This window comes from Garra rufa, chromosome 1, assembly GCF_049309525.1.
Source record: "Garra rufa chromosome 1, GarRuf1.0, whole genome shotgun sequence".
Classification (NCBI taxonomy): domain Eukaryota; kingdom Metazoa; phylum Chordata; class Actinopteri; order Cypriniformes; family Cyprinidae; genus Garra; species Garra rufa.
In genome coordinates this window covers 70424509-70443730 of record NC_133361.1, presented here as the reverse complement: position 1 = coordinate 70443730, position 19222 = coordinate 70424509, and the positions used below count along the sequence as shown (strand labels likewise).

At 43.1% G+C, this 19222-nt stretch overlaps 16 non-coding genes across 16 annotated transcripts; 3 read left to right on the top strand and 13 right to left on the bottom strand.

Moving 5' to 3' along the window:
• Window positions 1-371: 371 nt before the first annotated feature.
• Window positions 372-587, bottom strand: LOC141347940 (small nucleolar RNA U3). The gene has a single exon (XR_012357443.1). It is a non-coding gene; the product is annotated as a small nucleolar RNA U3 (small nucleolar RNA).
• A 973-nt stretch (window positions 588-1560) lies between these two features.
• On the bottom strand, window positions 1561-1701 carry LOC141284535 (U4 spliceosomal RNA). The gene has a single exon (XR_012338442.1). It is a non-coding gene; the product is annotated as a U4 spliceosomal RNA (small nuclear RNA).
• Window positions 1702-2191: 490 nt separating this feature from the next.
• trnas-gcu (transfer RNA serine (anticodon GCU)) lies at window positions 2192-2273 on the top strand. Its single transcript has one exon. It is a non-coding gene; the product is annotated as a tRNA-Ser (tRNA).
• Window positions 2274-2762: 489 nt separating this feature from the next.
• Window positions 2763-2901, bottom strand: LOC141286100 (U4 spliceosomal RNA). Its single transcript, XR_012339227.1, has one exon. It is a non-coding gene; the product is annotated as a U4 spliceosomal RNA (small nuclear RNA).
• A 582-nt stretch (window positions 2902-3483) lies between these two features.
• On the bottom strand, window positions 3484-3557 carry trnan-guu (transfer RNA asparagine (anticodon GUU)). The gene has a single exon. It is a non-coding gene; the product is annotated as a tRNA-Asn (tRNA).
• A 191-nt stretch (window positions 3558-3748) lies between these two features.
• Window positions 3749-3821, bottom strand: trnak-cuu (transfer RNA lysine (anticodon CUU)). The gene has a single exon. It is a non-coding gene; the product is annotated as a tRNA-Lys (tRNA).
• A 1229-nt stretch (window positions 3822-5050) lies between these two features.
• LOC141347929 (small nucleolar RNA U3) lies at window positions 5051-5266 on the bottom strand. The gene has a single exon (XR_012357442.1). It is a non-coding gene; the product is annotated as a small nucleolar RNA U3 (small nucleolar RNA).
• Window positions 5267-6239: 973 nt separating this feature from the next.
• LOC141284530 (U4 spliceosomal RNA) lies at window positions 6240-6380 on the bottom strand. The gene has a single exon (XR_012338441.1). It is a non-coding gene; the product is annotated as a U4 spliceosomal RNA (small nuclear RNA).
• A 490-nt stretch (window positions 6381-6870) lies between these two features.
• Window positions 6871-6952, top strand: trnas-gcu (transfer RNA serine (anticodon GCU)). Its single transcript has one exon. It is a non-coding gene; the product is annotated as a tRNA-Ser (tRNA).
• A 489-nt stretch (window positions 6953-7441) lies between these two features.
• LOC141286088 (U4 spliceosomal RNA) lies at window positions 7442-7580 on the bottom strand. Its single transcript, XR_012339216.1, has one exon. It is a non-coding gene; the product is annotated as a U4 spliceosomal RNA (small nuclear RNA).
• Window positions 7581-8162: 582 nt separating this feature from the next.
• Window positions 8163-8236, bottom strand: trnan-guu (transfer RNA asparagine (anticodon GUU)). The gene has a single exon. It is a non-coding gene; the product is annotated as a tRNA-Asn (tRNA).
• Window positions 8237-8427: 191 nt separating this feature from the next.
• On the bottom strand, window positions 8428-8500 carry trnak-cuu (transfer RNA lysine (anticodon CUU)). The gene has a single exon. It is a non-coding gene; the product is annotated as a tRNA-Lys (tRNA).
• A 1228-nt stretch (window positions 8501-9728) lies between these two features.
• Window positions 9729-9944, bottom strand: LOC141348389 (small nucleolar RNA U3). Its single transcript, XR_012357484.1, has one exon. It is a non-coding gene; the product is annotated as a small nucleolar RNA U3 (small nucleolar RNA).
• Window positions 9945-10917: 973 nt separating this feature from the next.
• LOC141284524 (U4 spliceosomal RNA) lies at window positions 10918-11058 on the bottom strand. The gene has a single exon (XR_012338440.1). It is a non-coding gene; the product is annotated as a U4 spliceosomal RNA (small nuclear RNA).
• A 490-nt stretch (window positions 11059-11548) lies between these two features.
• Window positions 11549-11630, top strand: trnas-gcu (transfer RNA serine (anticodon GCU)). The gene has a single exon. It is a non-coding gene; the product is annotated as a tRNA-Ser (tRNA).
• Window positions 11631-12119: 489 nt separating this feature from the next.
• Window positions 12120-12258, bottom strand: LOC141286077 (U4 spliceosomal RNA). Its single transcript, XR_012339205.1, has one exon. It is a non-coding gene; the product is annotated as a U4 spliceosomal RNA (small nuclear RNA).
• Window positions 12259-19222: the final 6964 nt, after the last annotated feature.

Sequence of the window (19222 nt, the reverse complement as noted above, 5' to 3'; positions counted from 1 at the left end):
AGCTCTGTGAAACAGCCAATCGGAGCAGAGCTCATTAATATTCATGAAGCTTCCAAAAAAGGCAATAACAGAGCATTTCATTCTAGGGACAAATCCTAGGGTTGTAAATGGTCCTGTAAAACCGTTTCTGGAGATTGTTTGCCCTTTCCTATGCCATATACCTTCTATGCAGATATCAAAGAACAAATTAAAATATTCTCTCAATGCATTTTATGGCAACTTTAAGTTGATAGAACCAGCTGACATCTTATCCTGACATTCTGAATATCAAGGATGGTGACACCCACCAACAAAAATGTAAAAAAAAAAAAAAAAAATCTCAATCATAACGACTCATAAGATTTTTAATCTGATATTTACATTTTTCAGAGACCACTCTGACCATACTCTCTTCTTCTACGCTGCTTAAATGCCACACAGAACGTTCATCAATGGTGTGGAGCATATGAAATAAACCATTATTCCACACCCGATTCACGCTCAGAAAAGAGTATCAAAGCTCATCATCGTAGTTTGGGAGACACTACACTTTTGAAACACATTTCCTAGTTAGAAACTATAGAAATGATCCCTGAAAGTATAGTCTTGACCTCCATTTTGCAAAACCAGCTTAGGCGAGTTCTGACACTTTGAGTCTCAGAGATGGTTACAACCTAACAACAGAGATGAGAAAAGTTACATTTGAAACATCATTAGAGTCCTAAAATTTTGTTTGTAATTTTAGTTGGATGCAGTTTTCATTGGCCCCCAAATTACACAGGCGAAACTGAGGCTCTCGCGTTGTGCGAGACTGTCAACCCGTCCCGTGGGTAGGGCTTAAAGCAGGCTTAGAGATTTCTTCTGTCAGTTTTGACCCAATCTGTTTTTGGGAAGCGCAGTTTGACCCAGCAGTGCGGGCCAACAACATGTTCTGTTTTGCCGCGTGAAGGCGGTTTAATGCTTTGGACAGCGTATGGTTGAGATGTGATTTTCCACCAATTTGGGGCACCTTTCTTATGGAAATCAAGGATGATTTCATGGGAAATGGCAAACTGGTGTAGCGTTTGGCTAATAATCTAAAGCTACAAAGGATGTACCGGTGCCCCGTCGTCCGAGCAGAATCCACATTCGGCCGTAATCGGAGGTTACTACTAACGTTCGATTGTGTCTCATAGGGAGTTTGGCGCAGGGCCTCAGTGGAAAACAGGCCCTCGGCGGCTGAAACAAAAGACGAAGAATGCATCCACATGCACATGAATCAGGAATGTTAAATAAAGAAACCCCGCCGGATGACGAGGTGGTCCAGTGGTTAAGGCGGTGGAAGGCTAATACATTGTGCTCGACACGCATTCGAAGCTTTAGCGCCACTGAGAGGCCACCGGACCAGACAGGCCCAACATGTTTACGATGGGTAACGGTGAGCTGTAATTGCGTTGCAGTTTAACGATACTTGTCTTGAGAACATATTGACAAAACAACAAACCTTCTGGCTCTGGCGCACTATCATCAGCAGACCGTTTTTTTGGCGAGGAAAAAAAACCCTAAACGAAACAAGGCTATATTTCTCAACAAAACTCTAAGCCTCCAGAGAGACTAGCAAAAATTGCCAAAGATAACTGTATTTCAAGTCATCCTGGCGGGGTATTGGGTAAAGTTTTCAACCAGCAATGATCGCGCCTCGGACAAACCTCATAGGCTACAATATTGCCTCTGCGAAAGAATGCAGGCGACGGTCGTGACCTTTTTCTGCACCTACGTGGATGTGAACCGACAAGGTGGTAGCAAGCTTTAAACTGCCGCACAAACAGTCTCCTGCCACGGGTTGCTGCACCGTGTTTCTACGGAACAGATTAGAGGTGTGTAAAAGACGGCTCATTCACTATTCCCTCTGTGCTCAAAACAGCCAGCTGAAAGCACGGCAGCAGCAGCTGAAAAGGTCCGCAGCATGGCCTATCTCGGTCAGCAAGGGGACGGGGTGGCCGAGTGGTTAAGGCGATGGACTGCTAATCCATTTTGCTCTGTGCAATGGTTGGAATCCATTCTTGTCGTTCGGTTCCTTTAGCACTGGACCTTAATCCGGGTCCTGGGGACCCCATGCTAAACTTTTTGTGTGTCCTCCTTATCTAACACACTCAGTTCAGTTCTTTGAGTTCTCCACTAATGAACTGATGATCTGAATCAGGAGTGCTAAATAAAAAATGCCACGTAAAATGACGAGGTGGCCGAGTGGTTAAGGCGATGGACTGCTAATCCATTGTGCTCTGCACGCGTGGGTTCGAATCCCATCCTCGTCGTTCGGCTCCTTTAGCAGTAATCCTCGTCCTGGGGACCCCACTCTGCGCTTTTTGTGTCTTCCTTATCTGACACACTCAGTTCAGTTCACTGAGTGCTCTACTAATGAGCCGATGGTCTGAATCGGGAGTGTTAAATAAAAGGACCACGGAAAGTGACGGGGTGGTCGAGTGGTTAAGGCGATGCAAGGCTAATCCGTTGTGCTAGGCTCACCTTGGTTTGTGTGGGTTTGAATCCCGTCCTCTTCATTTGATGATTTAGCACCACTGAGAGCCCACCAGAACAGACAGGCCCAACCTGTTTACGATGGGTAGCGGTGAGCTGTGATTGTGCTGTAGTTTAATGATACCTGCAGCGAAGTCTTGAGAGCATATTGACAAAACAACAAATCTTCTGGCTCCGGCACGCTATGATCTGTAGACACCTCTTTGACGAGGACCAACAACCAGCCACTCTAACAAAACGAAGCAAAACTTTGTTTTTCAAGAAGCGTCCAGAGAGACCGGCAAAAACTGAGAAGCTGACTGTATTTCAAATCATCCAGATGGGATATCGGGGAAAGTTTACAACCAGCAATGATCACACCTCAGATAAACCACACAAGCTACAACATTGCCTCTGCGATAGAATACCGGTGACGGTCGTGACCTTTTCTTGCAGCTACGTGGATGTGATCCGACAAGGTGATAGCAAGCTGGATGAGCCCCAGAGACAGATCATCAGTGAAGACCTCTTCACCTAGACGGCCATCGACGCAAGACTGTGAAAACCAGATCCTCTCCAATCTGACACTGTGGCAACATGGAACTTTTGCATCTACATTAAAATTAGTCTGTTTGTTCTTATTCTGAGGTCACCGTAGCCGCCATATCCATTCTGTATTCCGATTAGATGGTCACTGCAGTCCCCCGGATCCAGTCCGTACCAAGAGCAGATGGTGGATCAGCACCTTCAGCCGAATGTCAGCGGATACCATGTCAACTAGATGAGCCCCAGAGACAGATCATCAGTAAAGAATGAATCCACATGCCACAGCAAACTCGAGCTGGTGAAAATGTTCACCAAACACCCGCCGCTGACTTCTTTTAAAAGAAGCCAGCTTATTGAAGGTGCACAGGATAAACGCCCTGAGAAAGCTGTGCCTCGCAACCCTAAGAATGGCATAGGCGCTAGTGGACACCTGACGCGCGTGCAAAACACCGGCATTTCACACGTCCCTGGGTGGGCTCGAACCACCAACCTTTCGGTTAACAGCCGAACGCGCTAACTGATTGCGCCACAGAGACAGACATTGCGCATCTGCTGCCGCGGGATCACGGTTGTAAAAGCAAGGGTTAGGGTTAGGGATTAGAATCGCACGTACTAACAGGCTGTTTTGAAAGATGTTTCCGGAGCTCGCAAAATCCACTTAGCCTGTGCGGAGAATGGGCACGCTGGAGCCCGCCACCCTGTTGGGAAGAAAGAGCGCCAACAGAGCCGCCCAACGTGGGGCTCGAACCCACGACCCTGAGATTAAGAGTCTCATGCTCTACCGACTGAGCTAGCCGGGCTGGTTGTGGTCTCCTTCACCGGGTCGGACGCAGTTTTCATCGGCTCCCAAATGACACAGGCGAAACGGAGGCTCTCGCGTTGTGCAAGACTGTCGAGCCGTCCCGTGGGTAGTGCTTAGAGCAGGCTTAGAGTTTTCTTCTGTCAGTTTTGACCCAATCTGTTATTGGGAAGCGCAGTTTGACCCAGCAGTGCGGGCCAACAACATGTTCTGTCTTGCCGCGTGAAGGCGGTTCAATGCTTTGGTCAGCGTATGGTTGAGATGTGATTTTCCACCAATTTGGGGCACCTTTCTTATGGAAATCAAGGATAAATCTATATAAGGATAAGGATAAATCTTCTATATTTCGGTGGTCTTTTGCAAACACTAGATTTATATGTCAGTTCCAACATAACACCGACTGTTACGCAACAGTCCCGGGATCGTTAATAGTTACGCCTCCAACATTTGCATCGCCCAATCATCGGTAACGTCAGTACATCAGTAAAACAAGGCAAGCCACTGAAGGGACACGGTTAGCTTAATGCTAGCGCTAGCCTGTTACATTGCAGTACAAAAGATATCACTTACCACATAAACAGAGAGATGACTGTGCTGATGATGGTGAATGATGGAGAAATAACTGCGCTGATGATGGCGAATGATTTACAGATCCAGAGTATCACCGAGAAGCAGCTGAACTTGTGTGGTAAGAAGCGCTCCCTCTGCATTATAACTTTACACAGAGCACATGGATCACAGTAATGAGACTAAAATGTCTGCGATACAAAACGGCAGATTCAACAAACCACATATTAAAAGCCGCTAGAGCTCCTAATTAAATAAATATTTTTATCAATGTGCCAGCTATAGAGATGAGCAGCTCTGTGAAACAGCCAATCGGAGCAGAGCTCATTAATATTCATGAAGCTTCCAAAAAAGGCAATAACAGAGCATTTCATTCTAGGGACAAATCCTAGGGTTGTAAATGGTCCTGTAAAACCGTTTCTGGAGATTGTTTGCCCTTTCCTATGCCATATACCTTCTATGCAGATATCAAAGAACAAATTAAAATATTCTCTCAATGCATTTTATGGCAACTTTAAGTTGATAGAACCAGCTGACATCTTATCCTGACATTCTGAATATCAAGGATGGTGACACCCACCAACAAAAATGTAAAAAAAAAAAAAAAAATCTCAATCATAACGACTCATAAGATTTTTAATCTGATATTTACATTTTTCAGAGACCACTCTGACCATACTCTCTTCTTCTACGCTGCTTAAATGCCACACAGAACGTTCATCAATGGTGTGGAGCATATGAAATAAACCATTATTCCACACCCGATTCACGCTCAGAAAAGAGTATCAAAGCTCATCATCGTAGTTTGGGAGACACTACACTTTTGAAACACATTTCCTAGTTAGAAACTATAGAAATGATCCCTGAAAGTATAGTCTTGACCTCCATTTTGCAAAACCAGCTTAGGCGAGTTCTGACACTTTGAGTCTCAGAGATGGTTACAACCTAACAACAGAGATGAGAAAAGTTACATTTGAAACATCATTAGAGTCCTAAAATTTTGTTTGTAATTTTAGTTGGATGCAGTTTTCATTGGCCCCCAAATTACACAGGCGAAACTGAGGCTCTCGCGTTGTGCGAGACTGTCAACCCGTCCCGTGGGTAGGGCTTAAAGCAGGCTTAGAGATTTCTTCTGTCAGTTTTGACCCAATCTGTTTTTGGGAAGCGCAGTTTGACCCAGCAGTGCGGGCCAACAACATGTTCTGTTTTGCCGCGTGAAGGCGGTTTAATGCTTTGGACAGCGTATGGTTGAGATGTGATTTTCCACCAATTTGGGGCACCTTTCTTATGGAAATCAAGGATGATTTCATGGGAAATGGCAAACTGGTGTAGCGTTTGGCTAATAATCTAAAGCTACAAAGGATGTACCGGTGCCCCGTCGTCCGAGCAGAATCCACATTCGGCCGTAATCGGAGGTTACTACTAACGTTCGATTGTGTCTCATAGGGAGTTTGGCGCAGGGCCTCAGTGGAAAACAGGCCCTCGGCGGCTGAAACAAAAGACGAAGAATGCATCCACATGCACATGAATCAGGAATGTTAAATAAAGAAACCCCGCCGGATGACGAGGTGGTCCAGTGGTTAAGGCGGTGGAAGGCTAATACATTGTGCTCGACACGCATTCGAAGCTTTAGCGCCACTGAGAGGCCACCGGACCAGACAGGCCCAACATGTTTACGATGGGTAACGGTGAGCTGTAATTGCGTTGCAGTTTAACGATACTTGTCTTGAGAACATATTGACAAAACAACAAACCTTCTGGCTCTGGCGCACTATCATCAGCAGACCGTTTTTTTGGCGAGGAAAAAAAACCCTAAACGAAACAAGGCTATATTTCTCAACAAAACTCTAAGCCTCCAGAGAGACTAGCAAAAATTGCCAAAGATAACTGTATTTCAAGTCATCCTGGCGGGGTATTGGGTAAAGTTTTCAACCAGCAATGATCGCGCCTCGGACAAACCTCATAGGCTACAATATTGCCTCTGCGAAAGAATGCAGGCGACGGTCGTGACCTTTTTCTGCACCTACGTGGATGTGAACCGACAAGGTGGTAGCAAGCTTTAAACTGCCGCACAAACAGTCTCCTGCCACGGGTTGCTGCACCGTGTTTCTACGGAACAGATTAGAGGTGTGTAAAAGACGGCTCATTCACTATTCCCTCTGTGCTCAAAACAGCCAGCTGAAAGCACGGCAGCAGCAGCTGAAAAGGTCCGCAGCATGGCCTATCTCGGTCAGCAAGGGGACGGGGTGGCCGAGTGGTTAAGGCGATGGACTGCTAATCCATTTTGCTCTGTGCAATGGTTGGAATCCATTCTTGTCGTTCGGTTCCTTTAGCACTGGACCTTAATCCGGGTCCTGGGGACCCCATGCTAAACTTTTTGTGTGTCCTCCTTATCTAACACACTCAGTTCAGTTCTTTGAGTTCTCCACTAATGAACTGATGATCTGAATCAGGAGTGCTAAATAAAAAATGCCACGTAAAATGACGAGGTGGCCGAGTGGTTAAGGCGATGGACTGCTAATCCATTGTGCTCTGCACGCGTGGGTTCGAATCCCATCCTCGTCGTTCGGCTCCTTTAGCAGTAATCCTCGTCCTGGGGACCCCACTCTGCGCTTTTTGTGTCTTCCTTATCTGACACACTCAGTTCAGTTCACTGAGTGCTCTACTAATGAGCCGATGGTCTGAATCGGGAGTGTTAAATAAAAGGACCACGGAAAGTGACGGGGTGGTCGAGTGGTTAAGGCGATGCAAGGCTAATCCGTTGTGCTAGGCTCACCTTGGTTTGTGTGGGTTTGAATCCCGTCCTCTTCATTTGATGATTTAGCACCACTGAGAGCCCACCAGAACAGACAGGCCCAACCTGTTTACGATGGGTAGCGGTGAGCTGTGATTGTGCTGTAGTTTAATGATACCTGCAGCGAAGTCTTGAGAGCATATTGACAAAACAACAAATCTTCTGGCTCCGGCACGCTATGATCTGTAGACACCTCTTTGACGAGGACCAACAACCAGCCACTCTAACAAAACGAAGCAAAACTTTGTTTTTCAAGAAGCGTCCAGAGAGACCGGCAAAAACTGAGAAGCTGACTGTATTTCAAATCATCCAGATGGGATATCGGGGAAAGTTTACAACCAGCAATGATCACACCTCAGATAAACCACACAAGCTACAACATTGCCTCTGCGATAGAATACCGGTGACGGTCGTGACCTTTTCTTGCAGCTACGTGGATGTGATCCGACAAGGTGATAGCAAGCTGGATGAGCCCCAGAGACAGATCATCAGTGAAGACCTCTTCACCTAGACGGCCATCGACGCAAGACTGTGAAAACCAGATCCTCTCCAATCTGACACTGTGGCAACATGGAACTTTTGCATCTACATTAAAATTAGTCTGTTTGTTCTTATTCTGAGGTCACCGTAGCCGCCATATCCATTCTGTATTCCGATTAGATGGTCACTGCAGTCCCCCGGATCCAGTCCGTACCAAGAGCAGATGGTGGATCAGCACCTTCAGCCGAATGTCAGCGGATACCATGTCAACTAGATGAGCCCCAGAGACAGATCATCAGTAAAGAATGAATCCACATGCCACAGCAAACTCGAGCTGGTGAAAATGTTCACCAAACACCCGCCGCTGACTTCTTTTAAAAGAAGCCAGCTTATTGAAGGTGCACAGGATAAACGCCCTGAGAAAGCTGTGCCTCGCAACCCTAAGAATGGCATAGGCGCTAGTGGACACCTGACGCGCGTGCAAAACACCGGCATTTCACACGTCCCTGGGTGGGCTCGAACCACCAACCTTTCGGTTAACAGCCGAACGCGCTAACTGATTGCGCCACAGAGACAGACATTGCGCATCTGCTGCCGCGGGATCACGGTTGTAAAAGCAAGGGTTAGGGTTAGGGATTAGAATCGCACGTACTAACAGGCTGTTTTGAAAGATGTTTCCGGAGCTCGCAAAATCCACTTAGCCTGTGCGGAGAATGGGCACGCTGGAGCCCGCCACCCTGTTGGGAAGAAAGAGCGCCAACAGAGCCGCCCAACGTGGGGCTCGAACCCACGACCCTGAGATTAAGAGTCTCATGCTCTACCGACTGAGCTAGCCGGGCTGGTTGTGGTCTCCTTCACCGGGTCGGACGCAGTTTTCATCGGCTCCCAAATGACACAGGCGAAACGGAGGCTCTCGCGTTGTGCAAGACTGTCGAGCCGTCCCGTGGGTAGTGCTTAGAGCAGGCTTAGAGTTTTCTTCTGTCAGTTTTGACCCAATCTGTTATTGGGAAGCGCAGTTTGACCCAGCAGTGCGGGCCAACAACATGTTCTGTCTTGCCGCGTGAAGGCGGTTCAATGCTTTGGTCAGCGTATGGTTGAGATGTGATTTTCCACCAATTTGGGGCACCTTTCTTATGGAAATCAAGGATAAATCTATATAAGGATAAGGATAAATCTTCTATATTTCGGTGGTCTTTTGCAAACACTAGATTTATATGTCAGTTCCAACATAACACCGACTGTTACGCAACAGTCCCGGGATCGTTAATAGTTACGCCTCCAACATTTGCATCGCCCAATCATCGGTAACGTCAGTACATCAGTAAAACAAGGCAAGCCACTGAAGGGACACGGTTAGCTTAATGCTAGCGCTAGCCTGTTACATTGCAGTACAAAAGATATCACTTACCACATAAACAGAGAGATGACTGTGCTGATGATGGTGAATGATGGAGAAATAACTGCGCTGATGATGGCGAATGATTTACAGATCCAGAGTATCACCGAGAAGCAGCTGAACTTGTGTGGTAAGAAGCGCTCCCTCTGCATTATAACTTTACACAGAGCACATGGATCACAGTAATGAGACTAAAATGTCTGCGATACAAAACGGCAGATTCAACAAACCACATATTAAAAGCCGCTAGAGCTCCTAATTAAATAAATATTTTTATCAATGTGCCAGCTATAGAGATGAGCAGCTCTGTGAAACAGCCAATCGGAGCAGAGCTCATTAATATTCATGAAGCTTCCAAAAAAGGCAATAACAGAGCATTTCATTCTAGGGACAAATCCTAGGGTTGTAAATGGTCCTGTAAAACCGTTTCTGGAGATTGTTTGCCCTTTCCTATGCCATATACCTTCTATGCAGATATCAAAGAACAAATTAAAATATTCTCTCAATGCATTTTATGGCAACTTTAAGTTGATAGAACCAGCTGACATCTTATCCTGACATTCTGAATATCAAGGATGGTGACACCCACCAACAAAAATGTAAAAAAAAAAAAAAAATCTCAATCATAACAACTCATAAGATTTTTAATCTGATATTTACATTTTTCAGTGACCACTCTGACCATACTCTCTTCTTCTATGCTGCTTAAATGCCACACAGAACGTTCATCAATGGTGTGGAGCATATGAAATAAACCATTATTCCACACCCGATTCACACTCAGAAAAGAGTATCAAAGCTCATCATCGTAGTTTGGGAGACACTACACTTTTGAAACACATTTCCTAGTTAGAAACTATAGAAATGATCCCTGAAAGTATAGTCTTGACCTCCATTTTGCAAAACCAGCTTAGGCGAGTTCTGACACTTTGAGTCTCAGAGATGGTTACAACCTAACAACAGAGATGAGAAAAGTTACATTTGAAACATCATTAGAGTCCTAAAATTTTGTTTGTAATTTTAGTTGGATGCAGTTTTCATTGGCCCCCAAATTACACAGGCGAAACTGAGGCTCTCGCGTTGTGCGAGACTGTCAACCCGTCCCGTGGGTAGGGCTTAAAGCAGGCTTAGAGATTTCTTCTGTCAGTTTTGACCCAATCTGTTTTTGGGAAGCGCAGTTTGACCCAGCAGTGCGGGCCAACAACATGTTCTGTTTTGCCGCGTGAAGGCGGTTTAATGCTTTGGACAGCGTATGGTTGAGATGTGATTTTCCACCAATTTGGGGCACCTTTCTTATGGAAATCAAGGATGATTTCATGGGAAATGGCAAACTGGTGTAGCGTTTGGCTAATAAGCTAAAGCTACAAAGGATGTACCGGTGCCCCGTCGTCCGAGCAGAATCCACATTCGGCCGTAATCGGAGGTTACTACTAACGTTCGATTGTGTCTCATAGGGAGTTTGGCGCAGGGCCTCAGTGGAAAACAGGCCCTCGGCGGCTGAAACAAAAGACGAAGAATGCATCCACATGCACATGAATCAGGAATGTTAAATAAAGAAACCCCGCCGGATGACGAGGTGGTCCAGTGGTTAAGGCGGTGGAAGGCTAATACATTGTGCTCGACACGCATTCGAAGCTTTAGCGCCACTGAGAGGCCACCGGACCAGACAGGCCCAACATGTTTACGATGGGTAACGGTGAGCTGTAATTGCGTTGCAGTTTAACGATACTTGTCTTGAGAACATATTGACAAAACAACAAACCTTCTGGCTCTGGCGCACTATCATCAGCAGACCGTTTTTTTGGCGAGGAAAAAAAACCCTAAACGAAACAAGGCTATATTTCTCAACAAAACGCTAAGCCTCCAGAGAGACTAGCAAAAATTGCCAAAGATAACTGTATTTCAAGTCATCCTGGCGGGGTATTGGGTAAAGTTTTCAACCAGCAATGATCGCGCCTCGGACAAACCTCATAGGCTACAATATTGCCTCTGCGAAAGAATGCAGGCGACGGTCGTGACCTTTTTCTGCACCTACGTGGATGTGAACCGACAAGGTGGTAGCAAGCTTTAAACTGCCGCACAAACAGTCTCCTGCCACGGGTTGCTGCACTGTGTTTCTACGGTACAGATTAGAGGTGTGTAAAAGACGGCTCATTCACTATTCCCTCTGTGCTCAAAACAGCCAGCTGAAAGCACGGCAGCAGCAGCTGAAAAGGTCCGCAGCATGGCCTATCTCGGTCAGCAAGGGGACGGGGTGGCCGAGTGGTTAAGGCGATGGACTGCTAATCCATTTTGCTCTGTGCAATGGTTGGAATCCATTCTTGTCGTTCGGTTCCTTTAGCACTGGACCTTAATCCGGGTCCTGGGGACCCCATGCTAAACTTTTTGTGTGTCCTCCTTATCTAACACACTCAGTTCAGTTCTTTGAGTTCTCCACTAATGAACTGATGATCTGAATCAGGAGTGCTAAATAAAAAATGCCACGTAAAATGACGAGGTGGCCGAGTGGTTAAGGCGATGGACTGCTAATCCATTGTGCTCTGCACGCGTGGGTTCGAATCCCATCCTCGTCGTTCGGCTCCTTTAGCAGTAATCCTCGTCCTGGGGACCCCACTCTGCGCTTTTTGTGTCTTCCTTATCTGACACACTCAGTTCAGTTCACTGAGTGCTCTACTAATGAGCCGATGGTCTGAATCGGGAGTGTTAAATAAAAGGACCACGGAAAGTGACGGGGTGGTCGAGTGGTTAAGGCGATGCAAGGCTAATCCGTTGTGCTAGGCTCACCTTGGTTTGTGTGGGTTTGAATCCCGTCCTCTTCATTTGATGATTTAGCACCACTGAGAGCCCACCAGAACAGACAGGCCCAACCTGTTTACGATGGGTAGCGGTGAGCTGTGATTGTGCTGTAGTTTAATGATACCTGCAGCGAAGTCTTGAGAGCATATTGACAAAACAACAAATCTTCTGGCTCCGGCACGCTATGATCTGTAGACACCTCTTTGACGAGGACCAACAACCAGCCACTCTAACAAAACGAAGCAAAACTTTGTTTTTCAAGAAGCGTCCAGAGAGACCGGCAAAAACTGAGAAGCTGACTGTATTTCAAATCATCCAGATGGGATATCGGGGAAAGTTTACAACCAGCAATGATCACACCTCAGATAAACCACACAAGCTACAACATTGCCTCTGCGATAGAATACCGGTGACGGTCGTGACCTTTTCTTGCAGCTACGTGGATGTGATCCGACAAGGTGATAGCAAGCTGGATGAGCCCCAGAGACAGATCATCAGTGAAGACCTCTTCACCTAGACGGCCATCGACGCAAGACTGTGAAAACCAGATCCTCTCCAATCTGACACTGTGGCAACATGGAACTTTTGCATCTACATTAAAATTAGTCTGTTTGTTCTTATTCTGAGGTCACCGTAGCCGCCATATCCATTCTGTATTCCGATTAGATGGTCACTGCAGTCCCCCGGATCCAGTCCGTACCAAGAGCAGATGGTGGATCAGCACCTTCAGCCGAATGTCAGCGGATACCATGTCAACTAGATGAGCCCCAGAGACAGATCATCAGTAAAGAATGAATCCACATGCCACAGCAAACTCGAGCTGGTGAAAATGTTCACCAAACACCCGCCGCTGACTTCTTTTAAAAGAAGCCAGCTTATTGAAGGTGCACAGGATAAACGCCCTGAGAAAGCTGTGCCTCGCAACCCTAAGAATGGCATAGGCGCTAGTGGACACCTGACGCGCGTGCAAAACACCGGCATTTCACACGTCCCTGGGTGGGCTCGAACCACCAACCTTTCGGTTAACAGCCGAACGCGCTAACCGATTGCGCCAAAGCTGGGAAGCAATAGTCTGTTAAGGGGGGGGAAGAAAAGGAAGGAGAAGGAAGAAGGGGGAAGAAAGAGAAAAAGAAAGAAAAAAGAGAGAAAAAAGGAAAAAAATGAGGAGAAAAGCAATGAAAGGAAATTTTATCTCTTTGTCCTTCAAAGCAATGTTTTTGGAGTGTATATTTACAATAAATTATCTGAAAAAAAATGTTTTCTCTATTTTCCTGTACATTTATACGGGAGTAAGGATGATCACAAGCTTTCCAGTTCATATTACACTGTTGCCATACAATGAAGTGTTTACTGAATGATTTATTTATCAGTAATTATCACATAAATGATGTCCAAATGGATGAAATAATTTCTGAAATGACAAATTAATACTTTATTAGATTTATATTACTGATTATTGATATTTTATTCACAGTTCTGAGTTTTTGCACTTTTAGTTTAAATATTTTACTAAATTTTACTTAGTTTTCTAAAACTTATAGTACAAAAAATAGTCAATTTATTTATGAAATAATCCCCAAATTTATCAACATTTTTAAAAGGGCCTATAACCGTTTAATGATACTGTAACAAAGACATACAAAAAGAGTTATTTAATCATGACCAAACTTTTATTTTTCAATCAGTCATAGCCAATTATTCATTATTCATTTTTTTTTTTTTTTTTAATTTTTATTCTTATGGTGCGTTCACACTGCACACTTTGTCTGCGTCAGGCAACGCACCTAACGCATCTAGTTTGACGCATGTACGTTGAAGCTGGCAACGCTTGCTTTTTGGTGCGTTCACACCGCACACGTCAGGCAACGCTCCCAACGCATCTAGTTTTCTGCACACTTCCCCTGAATAAACCATGGCAAACTATTGGGACTGGACATTTTGGAATCCTCTCATGAACATGTTTCGCTAGTTAACGAAATGGGAAATAATTACGTTGAGAAAATATTTGACAACCCGATCTCTTCAGCGATCTTCATCCAAGCAAGTTCCTTTACATTCCTGTCTTTATACAACAACGAGAACGGATCATACAATTCTCTGCGATTGCAGACGGCTAGAATAAGTTTGTAGCCGTCTTCAATCGCAGAGAATTGTATGTTGTTGTTTATTCCATAGATATATATACATAGATACCGCATTGGACCGCTCCAAGCATGTAGATGCGTCCGCCATTTTGGAACGGTCCACTTGACGTCATTCACCATACTGTAGGTTCGCAGACCAACGGTTGTGCAGGACTGTGGCTTTTCGAATTTTCAGTGATTACTATGAGATCTATGGGTGAATGACGTCAAGTAGACCGCAGTGAAATGGCGGATGGCTTACGTATAACGGCCCATAGAAACAGTCGCTAATGAGGCATCTATGTATATATATCTATGGTTTTTTCTGCTCCCGCTTCATTCAAAATACGTGTGGTGACGTCGCTACAGTGAGATGCTCTGATTGGTTGACGCACTGCGTCAAGTGCGTTAAGTCCGTCAAAAGTTCAACTAGCTGAAACTTAAACTTCTGCGTTGCTTGCGTTGGCTGCGTTGACGCTTGAAACGCAGGTAACGCTTGAAAAGTTGACGGATCCAACGGACACAACGCAACGCAGAGCCTCTGACGGACCTCTGACGGACTTAACCATTGACTTTACATGTAATCTTGCCGCAACTGACGCATGACGGTTTGGGCGGTGTGAACGCAGCATTATAGTTATGTTGCATGTGCAGAAAACAGAATAATATCTCTTAATAATACTTTCTATTGTCCATGACTCTTGTGCATTTTTTGCAAGTGCAAAAGAACAGAAAACAGAGCTATACATATAAATAAAACCGTCCAATGTCCACACTGTAAAAAACAACCTATAGAATCTACTCAATAAAATGGGGTAAACTGATGTAACAATTTGCACTGTTTGTTTGGGTAGATTCTATCCTATATATCTGAGTAAAGAATACCTGAATTGATTAGATAAGACAAACAAAAAAAAAAGTAGGTAAAGTCTACACAGCAAAAAGCCCAGTATTAAATGAACTCTCCCAATAGTTTGAGTCCATACTCAAGAGTATTAAAATGAACACTGAAGCAGTGTTAGAGTTTTTGAGGTAATTAAGTGATTCATTGAGTGATTATTGACCATTATTAAAGACCTGATGTTAAAAAGCAGAATCACCAAAAGGAGAAAATCTAATTTTGTAAGTCACCATTATAGTGGTCAGTGTTAGCATTAATTTAGCTCTTTACCAATAACTTCTTAACATTACGTTTTGTTTGGGTGTTATAATTGAGTTATAACGGTCAGACAATCCAGAAGAAGTTAGATTATATGGTGTTGAACATGCTTTGACAAAGTCATAATGTAGTGACCTGAATAACTGAGTTATATTTTATGTTTTAATTACACTGGATTAATCAGACAGGTGTTATTGAAGCTTATTTTAACAAAAAAGTATACACATTTTTTAGATATAGACACACAGACATCACCAATCAGCATGAGAATCACAACCATGGTGACCATCAAAAATGTATGTTGTAGCCAATCAAAACTCATCCGTGTCTCCCATCATGCATTGCGGCATGAATAAATTATGAGCTGATGATTTCCGTGATATTTAGAGTTGATCTGTTTCTGAATATGCTGTTTGTCACCATTGTTGAGATTCATATGCTGATTCCTGATGTCTGTGTGTGCCTAAAAGGGCAACTCTTAGAAGTTTTTGATCAGAGGAGCTTGTAAAAAGGCCAATCAAAAAAATAAAATAAAAAAGGCTTTATTATTTTTAGCTGCTGTGAAATCCCAAAGCAGTTATACTAAATAAAGGATATAGAACTAAAAGACTACACTCTAAACATTTTCAGTGGCTCAAATTAAGCTTACTTTAAAGCAGAATTATCACCACTGCATGAGTTTTGCTCTTTAGCTTGTCTGGCTAGTTTAACTAAACAGCTAAACTTAATGTTAAAAAGCTACAGGTCAAGAGCCCAACTAATGCTAACACTGACCACTATAATGGTGACATAAAAATTGTGGTGTCTTCAATCATTTTCAATCACCACTCAATGAATCACTTAATTACCTGATTAGCTTTGACACTGCTTCAGTGTTGATTTTAACACTCTGAGTATGGACTCAAATAAACTCCCGGGAGAGTTCATTTAATACTGCGCTTTTTGCTGTGTAGACTTTACCTACTTTTCTTTTGTTTTTCTTAGCTGATATTCAGGAATTCTTGGTATTCTTTACTCAGATATATAGGATAGTATCTACCCAAACAAAATGTGTAAATTGTTTCCTGAGTTTACCCCATTTTATTGAGTAGATTCTTAAATTCAGGTATTCTTTACTCAGATATATAGGATAGAATCTACCCAAACAAACTGAGTGCAAATTGTTACATCAGTTTACCCCATTTTATCGAGTAGATTCTATAGGTTGTTTTTTACAGTGCATGGCTCTTGTGCATTAACTGCAAGTGAAAAGAACAGAAAGCACAGAACAATACAAATGAACAAAACTTTAAAATATTAATGACTCCTGTGCATGTTTTGAAAGTGCTAAAGAACAGAAAACAAAACTATACTATTAAATAAAACTGTCTTAATGTCCATGGCACTTGTGCATTCATTGCAAGTGCAAAAGAACAGAAAGCAGAAAACAATACACATAAATAAAACTTTATCCCCTTTATTTTTTGGACTCTTATGGATGGCACAGAGCTTGAAATGGTCTCTATCAGGCGACAACAATCTGGCCACTGAGCAAGTGGGGCAGTGCTGGTGAATGTCTGCCTCTTCACGCTCTCCACCCCTGGAGTGAACCTGTGTCCAGCCTGCTCTGGTGTCTGGCAGCAAACATCACTCTCTTCTTATCGTAATCCAGCAGGTTCTGCCAACTATATTGCTCACCTAAGGCGAGAGAGCATATGAAGAGTTTGGTTGCAAAACGCGATAAACGCCATTTTTTGACATTTGGATTTTATTATTGGAAATCACTGTTCAGATGTCCCTTAATCTATGTGTGAATTGCTGCCATTAATAAAATTTAAGAATGTATATTTTAGGCCTACTACAAAATGTATTTTTTTCACAAAACGCGATATCCACCAGACCAGTTTCTTTGCAAAGTGCGATATGACCGTACGTGCGCGAGTTCAGCATCCCCTGGGAAGAGAGTCACCGCCGGTGAAATGCTCCGAGTTTGCTTATAGATTCATTTAACGATAATATCAAAACAAACATGTATTTTTAAAAAGAGGATTCAATAGGCTAACTAAAAAACGTTCACCATTTAATTGTTAATACTGTAGGCGAGCTGTCAGTCACGTAGGTTAAACAGCTGTCTGTCAGTCAGAGAATCAAAGCTTCAGAGTCAAGCTGTCATGGATTTCGATGACGGATTGGAGCCGGTCATTCCAGCTGCTGTTGGGAGAAAGAGGAAGGCATCTAAAGAAAATCATCAAAGGGAGAAGACCAAACGGGCAAGGCATTCAGGGGAGGGAAAACATCCGAAAATGTATTGTGGTCATCGCGCGAGTAATGCTGGTCTGTGTCATGCCGACAAACTGTCATATGAAGATGTAGCCTTCAACTTCACAAAAATGTATAAAAACACTACAAAAGTGGAACGGGATAAAATACTCCTCCGTCTCTCAACAATAAACAAATGCAGCAGGGAACGAGTCTCCGCTGATTTCAAGAAGGCCAGATGTCTGCAAGGCTACATTTCTAAGTTTATTTTTTAAATAATTAATTTTAATTATTATTATTTTTATTATTATTATTATTATTACAGTGAAATAATACATTAAATATGACGGGGCGAGGCGAGCTTGTGTCGCGGACTCGGTGCAACAGAGACAAGAACTGTGACACCGCGTCTCCGCCCGCTCTGATCATAAAGGTTTGGTTTTCGAAAATACACACACAAACACACACAAACACACACATACACACACATACACACACACACACACATACACACACACACACACACACACACACACACACACACACACACACACACACACACACACACACACACACACACACACACAAAATGGTTCACTAGCTTTTCTTAACGGTATTACAGTAGTAGAATATAGCCTAAGGTGGATATATAGCATTTTGCTAAAAAAAAAAAAAAAAAAAAAAAAAAGTTATGTTGTGTATGTTCTGGCCAAAACTAACTCAGAATCTTATTATTATTAATCAATTTTTGTATATACTATTCCATATATTTATGATGTTTTTTGTTTTTTTTACCAATTTAAGATGTTTGACAATGTTAAGATAAGTATGTTGCATTTTGGCATGGTTTTTGACTTATTTATGAACTATTTATCTACATAAAATTAAATAAAAAATATCCTGGATTTGAAGAATATTGTGTCTCTGGCCTTCACTGAGCTCAAGTAATAGTTTTATGTACAAAAATTGTAAATTAACTTGACTGTTGATGTCTTAAATAATAATGTCAAATAACCAACATTTCTCAAAATGGATATATCTCGTTTTGCAACAAAACTCTTCATATAATACATGGCAAATGAGAAAACAAGACAAGTGGTAGTGTTAACATATGACAGGTCAAGAAGAAAAACTGACCTGATGGTTGGTGAGAGCCAGAGATGGCTGATTCCTGAGCTCCACAAGATACTCCACAAGGCTGTCCACTTTGTCCAGCACACCAGCACTATGCAAAGCCTGTGAGAAAAATACAAAAAAAAAAAATTAAATAAACAACATTATGAGTAAAGTGAAGTGGGACAAAAAAAAACCCAAATAAATATAAATATTTTTCTAGATTTTTTTTGTCAACTTCAGACAAAAAGCTACAGGTCAGCACAAATTATATTTTTTCCCTAGAAATTTAACAATATTACATAAAACATAATTACATACATACATTAAATGAGATATTTACATACCACAGACTCGTCAGGAGATGCTGAGGCACCTGGCGTGAAGGAGGCACAGTGGAGGACAGAGAGAAGCTTGGGTCATCAGTAAGACTCGACTCAGTAATGTCAAATGTTTGGTCCTCCCTGAAGCCCTCGTCTTCTTCATCCTCACCTTCATCCACATCTTCCAGCATGTTCTCTGTCTCTTCTGAGTCAGGGTCCACTACCAGGGGCTGTCCAGTCTGACCCAGGAAGTAGTCAACACCAAGCAGATCTCCTATGAAAAAAAAAATTAATAAAAGAAAACACACAAATACAGGATCATTCAAAAGTTTGGACACATTACTATTTAATGTTTTTGAAAGAAGTGTCTTATGCTCATCAGTCCTGCATTTATTTAATAAAAAAATACAAAA